Source organism: Dendrobates tinctorius, unplaced genomic scaffold (assembly GCF_039654945.1).
Source record: "Dendrobates tinctorius isolate UK_male_01 unplaced genomic scaffold, ASM3965494v1 ptg000357l, whole genome shotgun sequence".
In the NCBI taxonomy this organism is placed as follows: Eukaryota; Metazoa; Chordata; class Amphibia; order Anura; family Dendrobatidae; genus Dendrobates; species Dendrobates tinctorius.
Window position 1 is genome coordinate 1,285,975 of NW_027362023.1, and position 25,286 is coordinate 1,311,260.

A 25,286-nucleotide genomic window follows, 5' to 3' on the forward strand; every position below is an offset into this window, starting at 1 on the left:
CTGACCTGTCTGGTGGGCGCCTTGGTTTTCCTCATGCTGTTTGATCCGTAATGTTCTCACACAAACCTCTGAGGCCTCCACAGAACAGCTGTCGTTATACTGAGAAGAAATCACACCCAGGGGGACGCAATGTATAATTATAAAACTTCTGGGGGCGATTGGTCACTCAGGACTTTATTCAGGGAGATCACACTATATGGGGTGAATAGAAACGCACAATGCCATAATTATCAGATTCATATTTGTTTGTTATGGTAATTAGAAAACCTCATAAATTAATTTACACTTAAATGCTTGTTACTTTATGTTGTATGACAGAAAATTCCAATAAAATACGTTTGTGGGAGCAATATGAAAAAATGTGGAAAAGTTCACAGGGTATGAAGACTTCTTCAGGGCACTGGATACTGCCCAGAAGCTCGTATATACAGAAACAAAACTGTGGCTGTTCCCATAATTCATAAATGCAGGTGGGCAATTATGTACATGTAATCGAAGTACATGTATCAAAGTATGAGGCAGTTATAACATGGCTGAATCTAACACGCATCTCTATTCTCTTCATACAGGTATTTAACTATTTCCAGCAACTTCACTGATTCCTGTATATGTCCAACCTCTATCATTCATCTTTGCAGCATATATAATGGCATAGTTATTTCAACTCACCCTGCTTGTCCCCTTATGCTATTGAGGTCAAGTAACTTTTCAAAGTGGTTTATGATCTATGTAGGCCTGGACACTTGTTTATCTGCTAAATACATTTATTGTGTCCTGCTGTCCTAACTTAGTTTGATTGATTGCTAACGAGTAAGGAGAGAAAAAAAAAAAAAAGGAAGATCTTAGAACTGGCCTTCTATAAATTCAGAGCTAGCCTGGGGATGCATTTATGCAGGGGGGCATTTATGTACATGGATCAAAGTAGGCTGGCAGTTACAACATGGCAGTGAGACAGGGCAGGAGACAGGTAAGACATTTATATACATCTACTCCCTGTACATTTGGACTACCACAAATATTTACCATATGCATGTGTATAAGTTATATCCTGGCCGCTGCATTCACACACATCCACCGCCCTGGCATTAACTCTCTACACTCAATCCATATCGGCCCCTCGCTCCTTTGCTCTCCTATGTATAGCACTCACGCGCTTTTCACATTGCTACACAGCACAGATCCAGTCAGTCCCACCATTCAACATCAGAGACGCTCTCACAAATCACTTAACAATCTGCTCACTCTTTCTTTCCTCCTTCTAGTCACAGGAGACATTTCTCCCAACCCTGGTCCCCCATGTTATAGAAAGTCAAACCCCCCAACTGCTACACTCAGAAACCCCTCTAATCTTATTAATATTCCCTGCATGCCATCTGTCTCTCTTAATTGTGCACTTTGGAATTCTTGCTCACTGTGTAACAAACTCTCCTTCATTCATGACTTTTTCCTTTCTAATTCTCTTAACCTTCTGGCTCTTACTGAAACCTGGATCCAGCAGTCAGACACTACCGCTGCTGCTGCTCTTTCATACGAGGGACTACACTTCTCTCATACCCCAAGATCAGACAATAGAGCAGGTGGAGGCGTTGATCTGCTTCTATCACCAAAATGTACCTTTCAGGTTATCCCTCAACTACCCTCACTAGTCTTCACTTCTTTTGAGGTCCATGCCGTCAGACTCTACACCCCCTTCTCCATGCGAGTGGCGGTGGTGTATCATCCTCCCGGCCTTTGTCAACAGTTCCTGGATCATTTTGCCACTTGGCTTCCACATTTTCTCTCCTGTGACATCCCTACCCTCATCATGGGAGATTTCAACATCCCCATTGCTCTTCCCCTCTCCCCATCTGCTACTCACCTTTTATCTCTAACCTCCTCATTTGGCCTTTCGCAGCTTACTAATTCTCCAACGCATGAAGACGGGAACTCCCTCGACTTGGTCTTCTCTCGGCTTTGTGCAGTGGATGATTTTGCAAACTCCCCTCTCCCGCTCTCTGACCACAACCTTCTTTCATTCTCTATAAAGAACTGCCCGGCTGCTCAGGTCACCCCCACTGTCCAGACTTATAGAAACATACAGGCCATTAACACCCAGAAACTTCTGAAGAACTTGCAGTCTTCATTGGCCCCTATCTCCTCCCTCTCATGTCCTGATTCTGCACTGAAGCATTACAATGAAACACTTCAAACTGCCCTGGATGAATTTGCACCCCCTATAAATAGAACACCACAACACAGACGGCGACAACCCTGGCACACGGTGCAAACACGTTTCCTGCAGCGGTGCTCCAGGTGCGCCGAACGTCTGTGGAGAAAATCCAACCTACCCGAAGATTTCATCCATTATAAGTTTATGCTTAGAACATACAACACTGCCCTTCACCTCTCCAAACAAACCTATTTCAACACTCTCATCACCTCACTATCCAATAACCCGAAACGTCTCTTTGACACTTTTCATTCTCTACTCAATCCAAGAGTACAGGCCCCAACCATGGAGCTTCGAGCTGACGATCTGGCCAATCACTTCAAAGAAGAAATTGACCAGATCTGACAGGAAATTATCTCCCAATCACCTCATACCATGCACTGTCCTCCCTCCCCCACTGCATCTAACTCACTCTCTGACTTTGAACCAGTCACAGAAGAAGTAGTAATCAGACTCCTTGCATCTTCTCGCACAACCACTTGCACTAATGACCCATTTCCGTCACATCTCCTCCAGTCCCTTTCACCTGCTGTCACCCCTCACCCAACTAAAATATTTAACCTCTCTCTTCTGGTATCTTTCCCTCCTCATTTAAGCATGCCATCATACATCCACTACTTAAAAAACCATCCCTCGACCAAAACTGTGCCGCTAACTATAGACCTGTCTCTAATCTTCCCTTCATCTCTAAACTCCTGGAACGCCTGGTCCACTCCCGTCTTATCCGCTATCTCTCTGATAACTCTCTTCTCGACCCTCTTCAATCCGGTTTCCGCTCTCTACACTCTACTGAAACTGCCCTCACTAAAGTCTCTAATGATCTACTAACAGCTAAATCTAATGGTCATTACTCCATGCTAATTCTCTTGGATCTCTCTGCAGCATTCGACACTGTGGATCATCAGCTTCTCCTCACTATGCTCCGTTCCATTGGCCTCAAGGACACCGTTCTCTCCTGGTTCTCCTCCTATCTCTCTGACCGCTCCTTTACTGTTTCTTTTGCCGGTTCCTCCTCCTCTCACCTTCCCCTTACTGTTGGGGTTCCTCAAGGATCGGTTCTAGGCCCCCTCCTCTTCTCCTTGTACACTGCCCCTATTGGTCAATCAGTAGATTTGGTTTCCAGTACCATCTCTATGCTGATGACACCCAATTATACGCTTCTTCTCCTGACATCACGCCAGCCTTTCTAGAAAACACCGGCGATTGTCTAAACGCTGTGTCTAACATCATGTCCTCACTATATCTGAAACTGAACCTGTCAAAGACTGAACTCCTTGTGTTTCCTCCCGCTACTAATGTACCTATACCCGACATTGCCATTTCTGTGTGTGGTTCCACTATTACTCCCCAGCAACATGCCCGCTGTCTTGGGGTCATACTTGACTCCGAGCTTTCCTTTGCCCCCCACATTCGATCACTGGCTCGCTCTTGTCATGTGCACTTCAAAAACATTTCTAGAATTCGACCTTTTCTTACTTTTGACTCTGCAAAAACTCTTACTGTTTCTCTTATCCATTCTCGTCTGGACTATTGTAACTCTCTTCTAATCGGTCTCCCTCTTACCAAACTCTCCCCCCTCCAATCTGTCTTGAATGCTGCAGCCAGGATCATATTCCTCACCAATCGTTACACCGATGCCTCTACCTTGTGCCAGTCATTACACTGGCTACCTATCTACTCCAGAATTCAGTACAGACTTATTACCCTCACTCACAAAGCCCTCCATGGCTCAGCACCACCCTACATCTCCTCCCTTGTTTCAGCTACCACCCTACTCGTGCCCTCCGTTCTGCTGATGACCTGAGGTTAGCATCCTCAATAATCAGAACCTCCCACTCCCGTCTCCAAGACTTTACACGTGCTGCGCCAATTCTTTGGAATGCACTTCCCAGGTCAATACAATTAGTCCCCAATCCCCACAATTTTAAACGTGCCCTGAAAACTCATTTATTCAGACTGGCCTATCGCCTCAACACATTAACCTAATCTATCCCTGTGTGGCACAGCCAAAAGTTTTACCATAACCAGGTTCCCCGCATCATGTTCCCACATGCTTTATGCATCCATTAGCCCTCTGTGTCTGTACTGTTACACACTTAACATTATGGCTGGTCCATACAATCAGGGCAACTGTTACCACCCACCTTTCGTGTCTCCCTCTTTCCTCATAGACTGTAAGCTTGTGAGCAGGGCCCTCACTCCTCTTGGTATTTGTTATGATCTATGTGATTATTGTTATGCTGTAATGTCTATTGTCTGTACAAGTCCCCTCTGAAATGTAAAGTGCTGCGGAATATGTCAGCGCTATAGAAATAAAATGTATTATTATTATAATTCACAGAGGCTGAAAACGCACAGACCAATGCAATGCTCATCGATTTCAGTAATTTTCCAGAAAGTCCAAATTAAATGTCAGCAAGTCACAAGAGGCGCCGGGGTTATCAGCGTCTCAGGTATCGACCAGTGATCCTGGCAATCCGCCCCTACAACAAGCTGTCACTGATGTCGCAACCTACAGTCAGGTGAATGGAGCCAGAAAAGCAAGGCGAATCGACTGTGCGGACCCCGGAGAACCGGAGCGTCAGATTAGTACAGTCTGCTGTTCCCTGGTATCAGCTTCTCTTCTGATCCATCAGACAGAACATAAAAGGGATCTACGGGGTTTCATGTCCCCGATTTCTCTACGACACTGACTGGCCCTTTATGAAGATTGCGCACATTTTTGCTTTTTGAAGTTTTATGGTTTTATTGTTCAGATTTTATATGTTCAGTTTTATGGAGAAAAAGAATTTTAAGGACTGGGGGGGTCCAAGCTGTGCCACAAGCTCTGCAGCACCGGTCGGGGGCTCAGGGGGCCCAGCACCTGTTCCGTGAGTAAGCAGATGATTATGTCAGGGGGTCCCGGGGCTATACTGGGTGTTACCAGTCAGACATTTGTTATAACCTGACCCCATGTTCTTCACTGTATCCTGTGCAGACCTGACACTTCTCTCACAGCTGAAGGTTTGTTACAGTGTATCCAGGGAGCAGGACAAATCTCTCCTATTGTGATACTTTGTTACAATGTATCAGTGGAGGCCTCTGGCTCACAGCCTGTTGTCTAGACTGGATACAACTGTGACAAACCCTCAGCCTTGAGAAATATGTCAGGACTGGTTCACAGCCTCTGAATGTCAGTGGAAAAGCTCCAAGTCCTGAGGCCTACTATGAAGGTAGTCCTCTAGCGGGCAGGGCGCAGCTCGGCTTTCCATCCCCTGGGGATCGAAGGAGCTGGGACCAGGCAGAGCGGCTTCTGGGTGTCCATCCTGACCCCCAGCACTCGGGGAAGGTAACAGGCTCCCCTTAGTTATGCGAGTGTACGCCGTGACACCATTCCATAAACCAGGGGTAACGCAGCGTTCACTATGGAGCTCTGCCATGTCCTAGGCAGAGACATACGACACCTCCAGGACCGTCCTCGGACCCCCACCCCCAGAACACTGTGGCCTAATGTAACCCGGCCTGTAGCTGGGGGTAGAGTTGGATCTGTGCTCCCTGAGCTCAGCACTGACCCCATTGTGGCTGCCAGGGACGCCCCCCGCAGTGACGCAGGCCCGCAGCCTTCATGTGGATGGATGGAGCCTTGTTTCTCCATGGCCAACGTATTCCTGCCCGAGGGAGCCAGCCACCCCAGCTCCACGGCCGCCACTGGGCTCTGAGCCTTACAGACCACCACAGACGTAACGCAGTGATGAGCGCCGCGGAGGCGGAGAGCACAGGACGTCCGAGCTGCGCAGGGGAAGGAGCTCCTACATCACAACGCACAAACCCACCACAGCAGTCTGTGCAGCCACTGAACATGCAGGGGATGCTGGGAGATTTCAGCTCTGAACTCGGCAGAAAGCGGAATACAGCTTAGCTGTATATCGAAACTGTAAAATAGTCATCCTAGCAGAAATACAATCTGAGGCGTCTGGGCGCCATCGCCACGTTCTTCCCACATTTGGATTCTCTTTCAGCCAAGTAACGACAAATCAGTCAGGAAAAGTGATACCTGCCTGCACAGACTAATTATATCATCTCCCGCCTCTCTCCCCTCAGCAAATACTGACCCCTACCCGAATCACGCGCTCCAGAGGCCGACACCGGTGTCCCAGTTCTCATATCTGCAAATACAGAGCAACCTTCACCGCATCCACCCGGCAAATAACACCCTGCACCCCCCAAACACATCACCCCGGGGCAGCAACACCGGTATACATCCTCCCAGCAGCAAATACAGGGAGCAGGCAGAGTGTACATACATTACATTACTGATCCTGAGTTACATCCTGTATTATACCCCAGAGCTGCACTCACTATTCTGCTGGTGCAGTCACTGTGTACATACATTACTGATCCTGAGTTACCTCCTGTATTATACTCCAGAGCTGCACTCACTATTCTGCTGGTGCAGTCACTGTGTACATACATTACTGATCCTGAGTTACATCATGTATTATACCCCAGAGCTGCACTCACTATTCTGCTGGTGCCGTCACTGTGTACATACATTACATTACTGATCCTGAGCTACATCCTGTATTATACTCCAGAGCTGCACTCACTATTCTGCTGGTGCAGTCACTGTGTACATACATTACATTACTGATCCTGAGTTACATCATGTATTATACTCCAGAGCTGCACTCACTATTCTGCTGGTGCAGTCACTGTGCACACACATTACATTACTGATCCTGAGCTACATCCTGTATTATACTCCAGAGCTGCACTCACTATTCTGCTGGTGCAGTCACTGTGTACATACATTACATTACTGATCCTGAGTTACCTCCTGTATTATACTCCAGAGCTGCACTCACTATTCTGCTGGTGCAGTCACTGTGTACATACATTACATTACTGATCCTGAGTTACATCCTGTATTATACCCCAGAGCTGCACTCACTATTCTGCTGGTGCCGTCACTGTGTACATACATTACATTACTGATCCTGAGTTACATCCTGTATTATACTCCAGAGCTGCACTCACTATTCTGCTGGTGCAGTCACTGTGTACATACATTACATTACTGATCCTGAGTTACATCCTGTATTATACTCCAGAGCTGCACTCACTATTCTGCTGGTGCAGTCACTTTGTACATACATTACATTACTGATCCTGAGTTACATCCTGTATTATACTCCAGAGCTGCACTCACTATTCTGCTGGTGCAGTCACTGTGTACATACATTACATTACTGATCCTGAGTTACCTCCTGTATTATACCCCAGAGCTGCACTCACTATTCTGCTGGTGCAGTCACTGTGTACATACATTACATTACTGATCCTGAGTTACATCCTGTATTATACTCCAGAGCTGCACTCACTATTCTGCTGGTGCAGTCACTGTGTACATACATTACATTACTGATCCTGAGTTACTTCCTGTATTATACCCCAGAGCTGCACTCACTATTCTGCTGGTGCAGTCACTGTGTACATACATTACTGATCCTGAGTTACCTCCTGTATTATACCCCAGAGCTGCACTCACTATTCTGCTGGTGCAGTCACTGTGTACATACATTACATTACTGATCCTGAGTTACATCCTGTATTATACTCCAGAGCTGCACTCACTATTCTGCTGGTGCAGTCACTGTGTACATACATTACATTACTGACCCAGAGTTACCTCCTGTATTATACCCCAGAGCTGCACTCACTATTCTGCTGGTGCAGTCACTGTGTACATACACTCACTGGCCACTTTATTAGGTACACCTGTCCAACTGTGTGTTAAGACTTAATTTCTAATCAACCAATCACATGGCGGCAACTCAGTGCATTTAGGCATGTAGACATGGTCAAGACAATCTCATGCAGTTCAAACCGAGCATCAGTATGGGGAAGAAAGGTGATTTGAGTGCCTTTGAACGTGGCATGATTGTTGGTGCCAGAAGGGCTGGTCTGAGAATTTCAGAAACTGCTGATCTACTGGGATTTTCACGCACAACCATCTCTAGGGTTTACAGAGAATGGTCCGAAAAAGAAAAAAAATCCAGTGAGCGGCAGTTCTGTGGCCGGAAATGCCTTGTTGATGCCAGAGGTCAGAGGAGAATGGGCATACTGGTTCGAGCTGATAGAAAGGCAACAGTGACTCAAATTGCCACCCGTTACAACCAAGGTAGGCAGAAGAGCATCTCTGAACGCACAGTGCGTCGAACTTTGAGGCAGATGGGCTACAGCAGCAGAAGACCACACCGGGTACCACTCCTCTCAGCTAAGAACAGGAAACTGAGGCTACAATTTGCACAAGCTCATCGAAATTGGACAGTAGAAGATTGGAAAAACGTTGCCTGGTCTGATGAGTCTCGATTTCTGCTGCGACATTCGGATGGTAGGGTCAGAATTTGGCGTAAACAACATGAAAGCATGGATCCATCCTGCCTTGTATCAACGGTTCAGGCTGGTGGTGGTGGTGTCATGGTGTGGGGAATTTTTTCTTGGCACTCTTTGGGCCCCTTGGTACCAATTGAGCATCGTTGCAACGCCACAGCCTACCTGAGTATTGTTGCTGACCATGTCCATCCCTTTATGACCACAATGTACCCAACATCTGATGGCTACTTTCAGCAGGATAATGCGCCATGTCATAAAGCTCGAATCATCTCAGATTGGTTTCTTGAACATGACAATGAGTTCACTGTACTCAAATGGCCTCCTCAGTCACCAGATCTCAATCCAATAGAGCATCTTTGGGATGAGGTGGAACGGGAGATTCGCATCAGGGATGTGCAGCCGACAAATCTGCGCCAACTGTGTGATGCCATCATGTCAATATGGTCCAAAATCTCTGAGGAATGCTTCCAGCACCTTGTTGAATCTCTGCCACGAAGAATTGAGGCAGTTCTGAAGGCAAAAGGGGGTCCAACCCCTTACTAGCATGGTGTACCTAATAAAGTGGCCAGTGAGTGTACATTACTGACCCCGAGTTACCTCCTGTATTATACCCCAGAGCTGCACTCACTATTCTGCTGGTGCAGTCACTGTGTACATACATTACATTACTGATCCTGAGTTACATCCTGTATTATACTCCAGAGCTGCACTCACTATTCTGCTGGTGCAGTCACTGTGCACATACATTACATTACTGATCCTGAGTTACATCCTGTATTATACTCCAGAGCTGCACTCACTATTCTGCTGGTGCAGTCACTGTGTACATACATTACATTACTGACCCTGAGTTACCTCCTGTATTATACCCCAGAGCTGCACTCACTATTCTGCTGGTGCAGTCACTGTGTACATACATTACATTACTGATCCTGAGTTACATCCTGTATTATACTCCAGAGCTGCACTCAGCTTTTAGCTCTGAAGCTGCAGATTTGTGTCAGCAGTCTGTTTAGCACGTGCACTGATCTCGGCGATTTGCGTCCTGGGCAGCTCCGTCTTTTGTGCAGACATTTTGGGGGTGGTTGATGGAGGTGAGTGGTCCGTGTGTAGATGTCAGGGAGGTTTACGTGCAGGTATTAGGATCTAGTGGGTCCGTTTTGTAGACAGGGGAGATGGTCACAGTCGATGTCTTCTGTAAATCAGTTTCTGGGATTTTCCCCACACGGCTCTACTGATTATTGTTTCTGGTGGATGTGTGCAGCTGCAGATCCCCCCTATCCAGGTAAAACAACAAAACCCACATCAGAAGCTTACTACAGCCTATTCTAGATTATAATCTTCTGCACCTTCTGTTATGTATGCTGATAAAATGAAGGAGAGCTGCAGTGTAAAGCATGGAGAAACAGCAGCAACACCAGCAAAGAATACAGCTCACACCAGGGGTTAACCTTTATGTGAATTCCACTGCAGATCTAATTAAAGTAACACAAAGGGTCACAATGGAAAACTACTTTAACAAGCTGATAAGGCGCCTCCTGTTCCATTACACAAGGAGTGTTTACTATAGATGCAGCAGCACTCCGCCACCGTCACATGACAAACGTGACATGGGGACCACCAATACTGACGCAGCAGCGCTCCGCCACCATCACATGACAAACGTGACATGGGGACCACCAATACTGACGCAGCAGGGCTCCGCCACCGTCACATGACAAACGTGACATGGGGACCACCAATACTGACGCAGCAGGGCTCCGCCACATGACAAATGTGGCATAGTGACCACCAATACTGATGCAGCAGTGCACTGCCACCATCACATGATGAACGTGGCATGGGGACCACCAATACTGACGCAGCAACGCTCCACCGCCATCACATGATGAACGTGACATGGGGATCACCAATACTGACGCAGCAACGCTCCACCGCCATCACATGATAAACGTGGCATGGGGACCACCAATACTGATGTAGCAGCACTCCACCGCCATCACATGATAAACGTGACATGAGGACCACCAATACTGACGCAGGAACGCTCCACCGCCATCACATGATAAACGTGGCATGGGAACCACCAATACTGATGCAGCAGTGCACCGCCACCATCACATGATAAACATGGCATGGGGACCACCAATACTGACGCAGCAGCACTCCACTGCCATCACATGATAAACGTGACATGAGGACCACCAATACTGACGCAGGAACGCTCCACCGCCATCACATGATAAACGTGGCATGGGAACCACCAATACTGATGCAGCAGTGCACCGCCACCATCACATGATAAACATGGCATGGGGACCACCAATACTGACGCAGCAGCACTCCACTGCCATCACATGATAAACGTGACATGAGGACCACCAATACTGACGCAGGAACGCTCCACCGCCATCACATGATAAACGTGGCATGGGGACCACCAATACTGACGCAGCAGCACTCCACCGCCATCACATGATAAACGTGACATGAGGACCACCAATACTGACACAGCAACGCTCCACTGCCATCACATGATAAACGTGACATGAGGACCACCAATACTGACGCAGGAACGCTCCACCGCCTCACATGATAAACGTGACATGAGGACCACCAATACTGACGCAGGAACGCTCCACCGCCATCACATGATAAACATGGCATGGGGACCACCAATACTGACGCAGCAGCACTCCACCGCCATCACATGATAAACGTGACATGAGGACCACCAATACTGACACAGCAACGCTCCACCGCCATCACATGTTGAACGTGGCATGGGGACCACCAATACTGATGCAGCAGCACTCCACCGCCATCACATGATAAACGTGGCATGGGGACCACCAATACTGATGCAGCAGCACTCCACCGCCATCACATGATAAACGTGACATGAGGACCACCAATACTGACGCAGGAACGCTCCACCGCCATCACATGTTGAACGTGGCATGGGGACCACCAATACTGATGCAGCAGCACTCCACCGCCATCACATGATAAACGTGGCATGGGGACCACCAATACTGATGCAGCAGCACTCCACCGCCATCACATGATAAACGTGACATGAGGACCACCAATACTGACACAGCAACGCTCCACTGCCATCACATGATAAACGTGACATGAGGACCACCAATACTGACGCAGGAACGCTCCACCGCCTCACATGATAAACGTGACATGAGGACCACCAATACTGACGCAGGAACGCTCCACCGCCTCACATGATAAACGTGACATGAGGACCACCAATACTGAAGCAGGAACGCTCCACCGCCATCACATGATAAATGTGGCATGGGGACCACCAATACTGACGCAGCAGCACTCCACCGCCATCACATGATAAATGTGACATGAGGACCACCAATACTGACGCAGCAGCACTCCACCGCCATCACATGATAAACGTGACATGAAGACCACCAATACTGACGCAGCAGCACTCCACCGCCATCACATGATAAACGTGACATGAGGACCACCAATACTGACGCAGCAGCACTCCACCGCCATCACATGATAAACGTGACATGAGGACCACCAATACTGACGCAGCAGCACTCCACCGCCTCACATGATAAACATGACATGGGGACCACCAATACTGACGCAGCAGCACTCCACCGCCTCACATGATAAACGTGACATGGGGGCCACCAATACTGACGCAGCAGCACTCCACCGCCTCACATGATAAACATGACATGAGGACCACCAATACTGAGGCAGCAGCACTCCACCACCATCACATGATAAACATGACATGGGGACCACCAATACTGACGCAGCAGCACTCCACCGCCATCACATGATAAACATGACATGGGGACCACCAATACTGATGCAGCAGCACTCCACCACCATCACATGATAAACATGACATGGGGACCACCAATACTGACGCAGCAGCACTCCACCGCCATCACATGATAAACATGACATGGGGACCACCAATACTGATGCAGCAGCACTCCACCGCCATCACATGATAAACATGACATGGGGACCACCAATACTGACGCGTTGAGTCTTTCCGTGGTTGGAGGTGATGGACTTAGAGGACAATTCTGTGGCATCAATGATCGTGAATCTGTTGGGCGCTGCTCGGCCGCAGCCGCTTTTCAGAAACCTGCTAGAAATGGTATAAAAACACCAAACCCACAGCATGATGTGTGACCATGGGCCGCCTTCTAATGGAGTCTTCTGGTCAGGCAGTGGCAGAATCTGTGAGCGCTCTACCAGGGCGGACACAGACGATTTGGGGCCCCTGCGCTCTACTGTTCCCTGTTATCAGCCATTTCATGAAGAACACGCGGTGTAATGAAGCCCCCTCTATAACGGGTAGATAAACACAGATGGCGGCCCCCCGCCCCGCACAATATTTGCATTATATTGAGGAATGTGAGGAGGATGAAGGCGCGGATATGGCGGGGGCCGGGGCTGTCACGGCGTCTGTACACACTGCGTCCCTCACTGCGGTTTACATAAGAAGACCCCCCATGTCAGTGACCCGGACACGTGGCGGGATCCGGCACTCCCTGAGGTAAAAAGACAGCGCGGTCCGTAACCTGCCCCCTCAGGAGGTAACGGCAACAGGCGGCCTGGCGGGCGGCAGCCATCAGCGAAAACAACAAAGAATCGCCAGCAAGCAGTGGAAGCCGAACTGTCAGTTGTCCCCATACAATACCGGCCACGGCAGCGAGCTGAGGGACACCCGGCAGGATCCCGGCGCAAACCTGTCACCGTCCGACACCCAATCCTCACATTCACCCCATCAGTGCTGGGACTCGGCGGCCGCACCCTCTGCTGACCGTCACCGTGCCTCACACAAAACCTCCTGTCAGTCCCATCACATCTCATCAGTTCTGCCATCTCAATGCTTCTCCTCTAGGTGACCACCATCACCTGACGAGACCGCCATCACCTGACGAGACCGCCATCACCTGACGAGACCGCCATCACCTGACGAGACCGCCATCACCTGACAAGACCGCCATCACCTGACAAGACCGCCATCACCTGACAAGACCGCGTCACCCGGCGAGACCGCCATCACCCGACGAGTCCTTCATCACCTGATGAGTCTGCCGTCTCCTGACGAGTCCGCCATCACCTGACGAGACCGAGTCACCCGACGAGACCGCAGTCTCCTGATGAGACCGCCATCACCTGACGAGACCGCCATCACCTGACGAGACTGCAGATGTAAAATTCTGGAACAAAGTTGATTCCATGCAGGACGCGGTCTGTTCTCCTTGAGGCTTCATTTCATCCCCGGTGGGCAGTGTCGGATCGGGGTGACAAGCGCCCCCCGGTAACACTGACGTCAGGGCCACGGCTCAGCTTCATGTAATATTATCTTTCCCTCTTTCACACACTTAGCTATTATTTCTATAGCCCCATTGGTTCCATGCTGCTGTACATGAGAAGGGGTCACATACAAATTACAGATATCACTTACAGTAAACTAACAATCACAAACTGATACAGAGGGGAGAGAGGACCCTGCCCCGGGGGGCTTACATTCTACAGGATGGTGGGGAAGGAGACAGTAGGTTGGGGGGTTACAGCATCTCCGGTGTTGGTTGAGGTGATATCACCGGTAGTGGTGAGGAGGTAGCGGGGTCATTGCAGGCTGTAGGCTTTCCTGAAGAGGTGAGTTTTCAGGTTCCGTCTGAAGGATCCAAATGTGGTTGATAGTCGGACATGTTGGGGCAAAGAATTCCAGAGGATGAGGGATATTCGGGAGAAGTCTTGGAGGCGGTTGGGTGAGGAGCGAATAAGTGTGGAGGAGAGAAGGTCTTGGGAGGACCGGAGATTACGTGAGGGAAGGTATCGGGAGATTAGTTCAGAGACATATGGGGGAGACAGGTTGTAGATGGCCTTGTAGGTCAGTATTAGTAATTTGAACTGGATACGCTGAGGGAATGGGAGCCAGTGAAGAGATATGCAGAGGGGAGAAGCGGAGGAGTAGCGAGGAGAGAGATTAATCAGTTGGGTGGCAGAGTTAAGGATGGACTGGAGAGGTGTGAGGGTGTTAGCAGGGAGACCACAGAAAAGGATGTTGCAGTAGTCGAGGCGGGAGATGATGAGGGCATGCACAAGCATTTTAGTAGATTGAGGAAGGGACGGATTCTGGAAATATTTTTGAGCTGGAGGCGACAGGAGGTAGAAAGAGCTTGGATGTGCGGTTTGAAGGACAGGGCAGAGTCAAAGGTTACTCTGAGCCAGAGGACTTCTGGTACTGGGGAAAGCGTGATGTCATTAATTGTTATAGCTAGGTCGGGTAAAGAAGATCTGTGAGATGGAGGAAAGATGATGAGTTCAGATTTGTCTACATTGAGTCTGAGGAAGCGAGAGGAGAAGAAGGAGGATATGGCTGATAGACACTCTGGGATTCTGGACAGCAGAGAGGTGATGTCTGGGTCAGAGAGGTAGATCTGAGTGTCATCAGCATAAAGGTGGTAGTGGAATCCGTGGGACTTTATGAGTTGCCCCAGACCAAGTGTATAGATTGAGAAGAGTAAGGGTCCTAACACAGAGCCTTGGGGGAATCCAGTAGAGAGAGGGTGGGATGAGGAGGTAGTGTGGGAGTGGGAGACTCTTCTGCTTCTCTAGTTCTGCTTCTTTATAACAATACACGAGGCCGTTTATTGAGGAGATCCCGCTTTTGCCTGTGCATAGTGAATGATCTACTGCTCGTGTTGGGTAAGTGGCTTACTCATGCGTAGGAGCCCACCGGAGGATTCTCCGGTTATCCTGTGTGCCAGTCCTGTGAGCCTGCCGTTAAGTCATGTTCACACTGCAGGTCTTGCCCCAAAGACTCCTGAAAGATTCTTCTTAATGGACGTAAAAAAAATGCCCTAAAAAAGTCTTAAAGCAAAAGTGCAGCTGTTTAATTTCAGCACTGGACTGCTGCCATTAATCTACTTTCCCTGCCCTGTCTTATACCTACCCGCTGCTGTCTTCAGGTCTTCCCAGAGCCGCTCTGGTCCCGCGCCGCCATCTTGTGACTGCAGCTCCGGACTGACCAGAAGTCTGCGGAGACGGTCACAAGCTCTCAGTGTAAGTCTATGGGCGCCTTACTCAGGCACCATTGTGCCTCTCACAGACTTACATTACAGAGTACCGACGTCCGGATCTTCCAGCAAAAACTGGAGCAATCTGCCGCTAACAAACTGCTGTTGACCGACCGGGCGGCATCGGGAACGGAACGGCAGCTAGTGGGCATAATACTAGGTACAGGCAACGTAGATTAGTAGAACCGCTCCAGCACTGCAATAAAAAGAAAACCTGCTGGAGTGGTGCTTAAAGATGTGCTAAAAACACAGTAAATACCCCAGAAAAATGTTGAAAAGCTTCAGGACAAAACTTCCCACACCTCTACAGCTCACGCTGAGCCATCACCTGAATGTGACCATTTTAATGCTTGTTTAAAAATGATCGTTTTCAGCAGCACATCGTCCTGTGTAACATGTGCTGCAGAGAGATACGTGCACAGAATGACAGTATTAAGAGCGCATGAAAGGGCGGCCTGTCTAGGTCATCTGACGTGGAGCCCATGGTCCAACGCGGAGCCCATAGTCTTAGTTGGAGCCAATCCGCACCCTCCCTTCCGATGCTGGATTTTACCCTTTGTAATTCTGAACGATTGTCTCTGTGCGATGATGGAGGTCAATGCACTGGAGGGCTGAGCTGTGTTACCACTTTCTTTATCTGTTCTGATGGTTTTATACAAGGGTGTGCAATAAGTGAGGCACTGAACATGGGGATGTAGGATATGGCACTGTAAGTGGCCATGCTGTAGGGGATGGCACTATACGTGGCCATGCTGTAGGGGATGGCACTATACGTGGCCATGCTGTAGGGGATGGCACTATACGTGCCATGCTGTAGGGGATGGCACTATACGGGGCCATGCTGTAGAGGATGCCACTATACATGGGCATGCTGTAGGGGATGGCACTATACATGGGCATGCTGTAGGGGATGCCACTATACATGGGCATGCTGTAAGGAAGGGCACTATACATGGGCATAATGTAGGAGATGGCACTATACATGGGCATGCTGTAGGGGATGGCACTATACATGGGAATGCTGTAGGGGGATGGCACTATACATGGGAATGCTGTAGGAGATGGCACTATATATGGGCATGCTGTAAGGGATGGCACTATACATGGGCATGCTGTAGGAGATGGCACTATACATGGGCATGCTGTAGGGGATGGCAGTATACATGGGCATGCTGTAGGGGATGGCACTATATATGGGCATGCTGTAAGGGATGGCAGTATACATGGGCATGCTGTAGGGGATGGCACTATATATGGGCATGCTGTAAGGGATGGCACTATACATGGGCATGCTGTAGGGGATGGCACTATACATGGGCATGCTGTAGGGGATGGCACTATACATGGGCATGCTGTAGGGGATGGCACTATACATGGGCATGCTGTAGGGGATGGCACTATATATGGGCATGCTGTAGGGGATGGCACTATACATGGGCATGCTGTAGGAGATGGCACTATATATGGGCATGCTGTAGGGGATGGCACTATATATGGGCATGCTGTAGGGGATGGCACTATACATGGGCATGCTGTAGGAGATGGCACTATACATGGGCATGCTGTAGGGGATGGCAGTATAGATTATTGAGCTTTACATTGGAGTGCTAAAAGTGATAACACAATATTAAGAGCACTATATATTGCCATGCTGTAGGTGATAGCGCTGTAGATTTGGGCTCTTTACATGATAGAACTATGTAACTGTTTTATAGGTGATGATACTGTAGATTTCACTTATATGTGCGGGTGTTATAGGTGATGGCACTATATATCTAGGTCATGTAGGTGAAAGCACTATAGATTGTGCGTCTTCACATAATGACAATACTGTATATTATTATAGCGCCATTTATTCCGTGGCGCTTTACATGTGAGGAGGGGTGTACTTAAAATAAAAACAAGTACAGTAATCTTAAACAATACAAGTCACGACGGGTACAGGAGGAGAGAGGACCCTGCCCGCGAGGGCTCACATCTGGGTTATATGAGCGATGGAACTGTATGTCTGGATTCTGCAGGCAGCGGCTGTCTATATGGCGGCACTATAGAGGCCAATGCTCACAGCACCACCAGTCACAAAGATGAAGCAAACATGTTGCTGCTTCTGGATGACGCTTGTTGTTACTTCGGTGAAAGGGGAGATTAATGTGTAACCCGCTGCAAATGTAACGCAGCCGCTGCAGTGGATGATGCAATTGTGTGCTCACAGGAATCGGCCAAAATAATCAGAATGTGAACAGTTCATGGTAAATAGTAAGGAACCGTGTCGGGAGCAGTCAGCACGTGTAAGGGTGCCAGCTCTGGTTTACTGTCGCCGTACAGCGCATCCTGCACACGTCGGCCGATGTGCTGCCGACGACTCCACATGGCCGAGAGGCGGGATCGTGCACTCGCTCGCTGACAGTCTAAAGGGGCTAACAGAAACCGAGATTCCAGGAAGCGGCAAAGTTTGCGGGCGAACGACGATGGCTGCAGGAGAGTGAGGCGCCCCCAGGAATACGGCTGCTCGGCACCTACAGATGAGGCGACCATAAACATTCCTTGTAGGACTTAGGTGAAAATAGAGAAACCCCATGAACCTGCACGCGAGACGGGGAGTAAGTACTGGCATCACTTGGACTTTGGGCTTTACACCCGCCATGTTCAAGATCTCTGTGGCTCATAGCTTTCGCTACTACCTGCTATGATACAGGTTGTGGGTTTATTTCCTGGGTTAGACAGAGCTCAAGAAAAGAAGACAAAAATTACATTTTTGGAATTGATCATTATTTTTTAGGAACTTTATAGGAAAAGAAAAAAAACACTTTCATTGCCATCTAGAATACATGGACCTAGAAATGCACTGCTATGTACAGCTGTGTCTCTGTGGACCAGTATCATCTGCCTGTGCACTGCAGCTTCAAGTCCAGAGAACCCTCCCAGTGATGTCAGTGCAGCCTGTAGACTCATCTGCTGCCTGCAATGATGGAGGTTGTGGGTTGGATTCTCGTTCATTTAATTCTAGACTGTGAGTCCCATTGGGGACAGTGGCAATAATGTCTGTAAAGCGCTGTGGAATAAATGGCGCTATGTAAACAAAATAAATTTAATATAATAGCAGAGATTCCTGCTCCGACCCCGAGGATGACGAGCAATAAAGAAGAGAGCGAGTGGAAGTTGGGGCAAAGTCCTAACATAGCGGGACTGACCCCTCAAATTGGGACATTGCCGCAGAATCCAGGCTGGTTGGGCGCTCTATGTAGGTCACCGCCAGACGATGCTCAGCTCTAGTCAGTCATTTTTACATTATGCCGCAGACTTCCAATAATTTTCCGGGACATATCGCCCCGTCATCCACGCTCTGCGCAATATTCACTTACACCCGAACAACAACTAAACTATCTTCTCACCGCCTGACTGAGCCCTGCGCTTGGCATCAGATCAGAAGGTGTGGAAAAAACAGCCACAAGAAAAGTGATGTCTCGTCCTGCCGGAATTAAAGGGCCAAAGCCAAGAACATAAAATGACCAATGGTGCGTGCACAGCGCGGGAGGAAAGACCAGTGTGAACCACGCACAGAGATGGACAGGGCAGGCGGTACAGCGCGGGACATACAGTGCAGAAGGAGGCACCACGCAGAGCACTCGGCAGCGCAGCGCCACTCGATGCGCCGTGCAGAGCACTCGGCGCAGCGCCACTCGATGCGCCGTGCAGAGCACTCGGCGCAGCGCCACTCGATGCGCCGTGCAGAGCACTCGGCGCAGCGCCACTCGATGCGCCGTGCAGAGCACTCGGCGCAGCGCCACTCGATGCACTTATTGGGTTTAGCATGTGGGACTCAAAGACATTTATTTGATGTTCATATAGGAGCCAACAGTAATAATTAAACCCCATGTTCAAAGGCCACCTGGGGCTGTCCCTGTACACTCTGGACACTTAACCACTGAGCCGGCTGCTGCTAATCTCTGGCGCCTGCTGTGAGGTATGAGAGCATTACATTAATATATATTAAATACATAGAAAATACATAGAAACCCCCAACGCGGGATTATCCGCACAGAATGGCTGATAACAGAGAGCAGTAAATCACAAAAGACCGACCATCCTGCTGCACAGTCAGTGGGGTACAGGAGACCCCCCAAACTTATAAAACAAGGGGGACGACCACGTGCTCAAGGACACCATCGCTGAAGAGCGCCTCCATTATCCTTTCTACAACCCTGATTTCCAGCCTCCATTATCTGTTGAACCCCCCAACATCAGTGATGCGCCCCCATGTTACTCTATGCCCCACCACACGGAGAGCAGAGAACTTGGTCTGTGGAGACGTCAGATTTCTCCTCACTCGCCGATCTCCGATGGGGATTATCTGACGCCGATCTCCGATGGGGATTATCTGACGCCGATCTCCGATGGGGATTATCTGACGCCGATCTCCGATGGGGATTATCTGACGCCGATCTCCGATGGGGATTATCTGACGCCGATCTCCGATGGGGATTATCTGACGCCGATCTCCGATGGGGATTATCTGACGCCGATCTCCGATGGGGATTATCTGACGCCGATCTCCGATGGGGATTATCTGACGCCGATCTCCGATGGGGATTATCTGACGCCGATCTCCGCGATTCCGCTAATTACACATCCTTCCAATCTCCTTACTGACGCGGGGGGCAGACGTGTGCCCGGAACATTCTGGGGTGGGGGTCCACTAAGCCAAACATGGAGGAGGGAGATCCAAGCACCAGGACGGCACAGGAGCGTCAGAGATCTGTCTGTGATTGATCTCACCCAACTGTGAAAACCGATCGTCAGCGACTCAGAGAGAGCGATCAGCGGGAAAGCTGCGACATCCCCGGCGGACCCGGCACAGTCCACCGACCCGTACAGCTGTCCGTGCCCGTCACCACGCCGGGCTCCTGCTCTACTCACGTGTAGTGTCCTGGAGACGGTGAGGCTGCGCAAGGTCCGAGGGTGGCAGCAGCACAGTGTGCACGGTCCGAGGGTGGCAGCAGCACAGTGTGCACGGTCCGAGGGTGGCAGCAGCACAGTGTGCACGGTCCGAGGGTGGCAGCAGCACAGTGTGCACGGTCCGAGGGTGGCAGCAGCACAGTGTGCACGGTCCGAGGGTGGCACAGGCACTGACAGCATTTAAAGCTCCAGCACAGAGAGTCCGGGGACCGCACAGTTAATGATTGCTGGCTCCACCCGCTGGGAGGGGAGAGGGGTCATTAGTTACTTTGTGTCCTAACATCTCTGCCCTTCCTGCCCCTCTGCATCTCCGACATCTCTGCCCTTCCAGCCCCTCTGCATCTCCGACAACTCTGCCCTTCCTGCCCCTCTGCATCTCCGACATCTCTGCCCTTCCAGCCCCTCTGCATCTCCGACATCTCTGCCCTTCCTGCCCCTCTGCATCTCCGACATCTCTGCCCTTCCTGCCCCTCTGCATCTCCGACATCTCTGCCCTTCCTGCCCCTCTGCATCTCCGACATCTCTGCCCTTCCAGCCCCTCTGCATCTCCGACATCTCTGCCCTTCCTGCCCCTCTGCATCTCCGACATCTCTGCCCTTCCTGCCCCTCTGCATCTCCGACATCTCTGCCCTTCCTGCCCCTCTGCATCTCCGACATCTCTGCCCTTCCTGCCCCTCTGCATCTCCGACATCTCTGCCCTTCCAGCCCCTCTGCATCTCCGACAACTCTGCCCTTCCTGCCCCTCTGCATCTCCGACATCTCTGCCCTTCCAGCCCCTCTGCATCTCCGACATCTCTGCCCTTCCTGCCCCTCTGCATCTCCGACATCTCTGCCCTTCCAGCCCCTCTGCATCTCCGACATCTCTGCCCTTCCTGCCCCTCTGCATCTCCGACATCTCTGCCCTTCCTGCCCCTCTGCATCTCCGACAACTCTGCCCTTCCTGCCCCTCTGCATCTCCGACAACTCTGCCCTTCCTGCCCCTCTGCATCTCCGACATCTCTGCCCTTCCTGCCCCTCTGCATCTCCGACATCTCTGCCCTTCCAGCCCCTCTGCATCTCCGACATCTCTGCCCTTCCAGCCCCTCTGCATCTCCGACATCTCTGCCCTTCCAGCCCCTCTGCATCTCCGACATCTCTGCCCTTCCTGCCCCTCTGCATCTCCGACATCTCTGCCCTTCCAGCCCCTCTGCATCTCCGACATCTCTGCCCTTCCTGCCCCTCTGCATCTCCGACATCTCTGCCCTTCCTGCCCCTCTGCATCTCCGACATCTCTGCCCTTCCTGCCCCTCTGCATCTCCGACATCTCTGCCCTTCCTGCCCCTCTGCATCTCCGACATCTCTGCCCTTCCAGCCCCTCTGCATCTCCGACATCTCTGCCCTTCCTGCCCCTCTGCATCTCCGACATCTCTGCCCTTCCTGCCCCTCTGCATCTCCGAAATCTCTGCCCTTCCTGCCCCTCTGCATCTCCGACATCTCTGCCCTTCCTGCCCCTCTGCATCTCCGACATCTCTGCCCTTCCTGCCCCTCTGCATCTCCGACATCTCTGCCCTTCCAGCCCCTCTGCATCTCCGACATCTCTGCCCTTCCTGCCCCTCTGCATCTCCGACATCTCTGCCCTTCCTGCCCCTCTGCATCTCCGACATCTCTGCCCTTCCTGCCCCTCTGCATCTCCGACATCTCTGCCCTTCCAGCCCCTCTGCATCTCCGACATCTCTGCCCTTCCTGCCCCTCTGCATCTCCGACATCTCTGCCCTTCCTGCCCCTCTGCATCTCCGACATCTCTGCCCTTCCTGCCCCTCTGCATCTCCGACATCTCTGCCCTTCCTGCCCCTCTGCATCTCCGACATCTCTGCCCTTCCTGCCCCTCTGCATCTCCGACATCTCTGCCCTTCCAGCCCCTCTGCATCTCCGACATCTCTGCCCTTCCTGCCCCTCTGCATCTCCGACATCTCTGCCCTTCCTGCCCCTCTGCATCTCCGACAACTCTGCCCTTCCTGCCCCTCTGCATCTCCGACATCTCTGCCCTTCCTGCCCCTCTGCATCTCCGACATCTCTGCCCTTCCTGCCCCTCTGCATCTCCGACATCTCTGCCCTTCCTGCCCCTCTGCATCTCCGACATCTCTGCCCTTCCTGCCCCTCTGCATCTCCGACAACTCTGCCCTTCCAGCCCCTCTGCATCTCCGACATCTCTGCCCTTCCTGCCCCTCTGCATCTCCGACATCTCTGCCCTTCCTGCCCCTCTGCATCTCCGACATCTCTGCCCTTCCTGCCCCTCTGCATCTCCGACATCTCTGCCCTTCCTGCCCCTCTGCATCTCCGACATCTCTGCCCTTCCTGCCCCTCTGCATCTCCGACATCTCTGCCCTTCCAGCCCCTCTGCATCTCCGACATCTCTGCCCTTCCTGCCCCTCTGCCCCACTTACACTTCTGGCAGCTCTGCCCCTCTGTCATCAGGACCAGAAACTGTCAATATAAAGAAAATAAGGCGCGAGGATACAATGTGTATACATATATATACTGTGAGCTCCAGAAATATTTGAAAGGTGACACAAGTTTTAGCATTTTAACTGTTCACAGGATCCAGTCCTATAATCAATATTGGCATAAAGTGCTGACTCTCAGCTTTAAATGGAGGGATTCACATCCTAATTGGAGGAAGGGTTTAGGAATTACCACTCTTTAATATGGAGCTGTCTCTTTTTCAAGAGATCAAAAGTAATTGGACAATTATCGCAAAAGCTCATTAATGGTTAATGACCTACATGGGCTATTCCCTCATTAATACAGCATCGATTAAGTGGGTAAAAGGTCCGGTGCTGATTACAGGTGTGGCATTTGCATTTGGAAGCTGTTGTTGTGAACCCACAACATGCAGTCAAAGAAAAAGGAAGAGCCTATTATTAGGCTGAAAAAAAGAAATCCATCAGAGAAAGTAGAAATTTTAGGAGCTGCCAAATCAACAATTTGGTACATTCTGCAAAAAAAAGTGCCCTGGTGAGCAGAGGACTGAAAAGACCTGGACATTCACAGAAGACAACAGTGTTGGATGAAGAAACTTAAATAATTCCTCACAAGAAGTAGAGGGTGATCCCTTTGAAAATAAGTGATATGAACCTAGAGTGACCACGAAGGAACAATGTGATCCAAATATATTAAAAATAACAATTTTATTGTAAATATATTAAGAGATTAATTATACGCAATATAATAGGTATACACAAAGCCATAAAACCATTAGAACTGTATTGTGCCACATAGATACAGAAACAACATAGCATGGTCACACTTGCTAACAAACATATATAAATAATATGTATAAATAGAATTAGCATCGTATAGAAAATAATAAATTCACAGGAAGCACTAACAGACCGTGTATGATAAGACAAGTAGACCATACATAGTAATACAGAAAATCAAAAGCATCAGCTATTATTACCTGTAGCCATCATAAAATGGATGTGTGGACAGCTAAACCGCACCTCGACGCGCGTTTCACTGCCACCTGTGGTTTCATCAGGAGGTCAACAGTGGTGGATGATCCCTGAATCCTCATGGTGAAGAAAACCCCTTGACAACATCCCCATAAGTGAAGACCATCCTCTAGGAAGTCGGGGACTCAGTATCTAAGCGTATAATAAAGAGAAGACGTCGTGAGAGCGAATACAGAGGGGTCACCATAAGTTTATACTTCAACTGTAGTCATTTTCAATTTCCTGAATATCAATAATGAGAATCAGACTTTGCTTGTGAATTCTGGCTCAACAGTAAAAAAAAAAAAAAAAAAAAATATAAAAGTAATCTAATGAAATGGTCTGGACACAAATGATGATTTCCTTCGAAAAGACTGAAAATAATGTGACCCTAGTGACCTGTTCTACTAAGGAGCGTCCAGTAATTAGCATCACAGGTGTCGACAAACTTGTAGTCAGTCAGTGACTATTCACAGGGTGAAAAGTAGTCACTGTGCTGTTTGTTATCATGGTGTGCTGAACATGGAGCAAAGGAAGCTGAGGAGAGAGTTGTCTCAGGAGATTAGACAGATAATTATAGACAGTCTATAAAAATGATGGACTGAGGAGACAAAACTGGAGCAGTCTAGAGAAGGCGACTTCACACCAGAGGCACGAGGAGCCGCCAAAATATGAGAGTCACCCAAATGATTTGTGAGCAGCGATCGTCTCACAAGGTTGTGCAACAAAATATTGAGTTACGTCGCCTTCCTTTTGGCCAGGCCGGGTCTTTGGTCTTTTATGCTCCAGAAGCAAAGTCTGATCCTCATTATTGATATTCAAGAAGTTACAGTCAAAATGGCTTTTGTCAGTTTCCGCTTCATTCAGTGACCGGTGTGGGGTTTTCTTCCTCTACCAGAAGGGACCGGCGTTTCGTCCTCGTGTGTGTGGCTCTATATACCCCCAGCACTAAGAAACTGGATACAATGTATATCTAAAAATAGAATTGCGGAAACAACGCCGCCGAGGACGACTACCGCCAGAACTACAAGGGTTAATAGTAGACCGTATAGTGTATGGAAGCAGACGACGAGAAGCGGCCCTGGACGATCTCGCGCGATCAGCGATAACCAGCGGGGGAGCCGGTCGGAGGTAAGTATCACACATAGCGATATCGCTTAGTGTGACGGGAGACCT

At 49.7% G+C, this 25,286-nt stretch overlaps 1 protein-coding gene across 6 annotated transcripts in view; it reads right to left on the reverse strand.

Annotated features, from left to right (window-relative positions):
* SLC38A3 (solute carrier family 38 member 3) overlaps window positions 1-25,286 on the reverse strand; it is an 80,502-nt gene that overhangs the window by 45,550 nt on the left and 9,666 nt on the right. For 2 of the 6 annotated variants that reach the window (XM_073562559.1, XM_073562560.1), the window contains exon 2: window positions 24,077-24,263. The exons of 2 other annotated variants lie outside the window; for them this stretch is intronic. The gene's annotated coding sequence lies outside the window, so the exon portion shown is untranslated. Of the gene's footprint in view, window positions 1-1,858; window positions 1,970-20,598; window positions 20,835-24,076; window positions 24,264-25,286 lie in introns of those variants that run through there. 2 more of the 6 variants (XM_073562558.1, XM_073562563.1) reach the window with 2 other exon arrangements.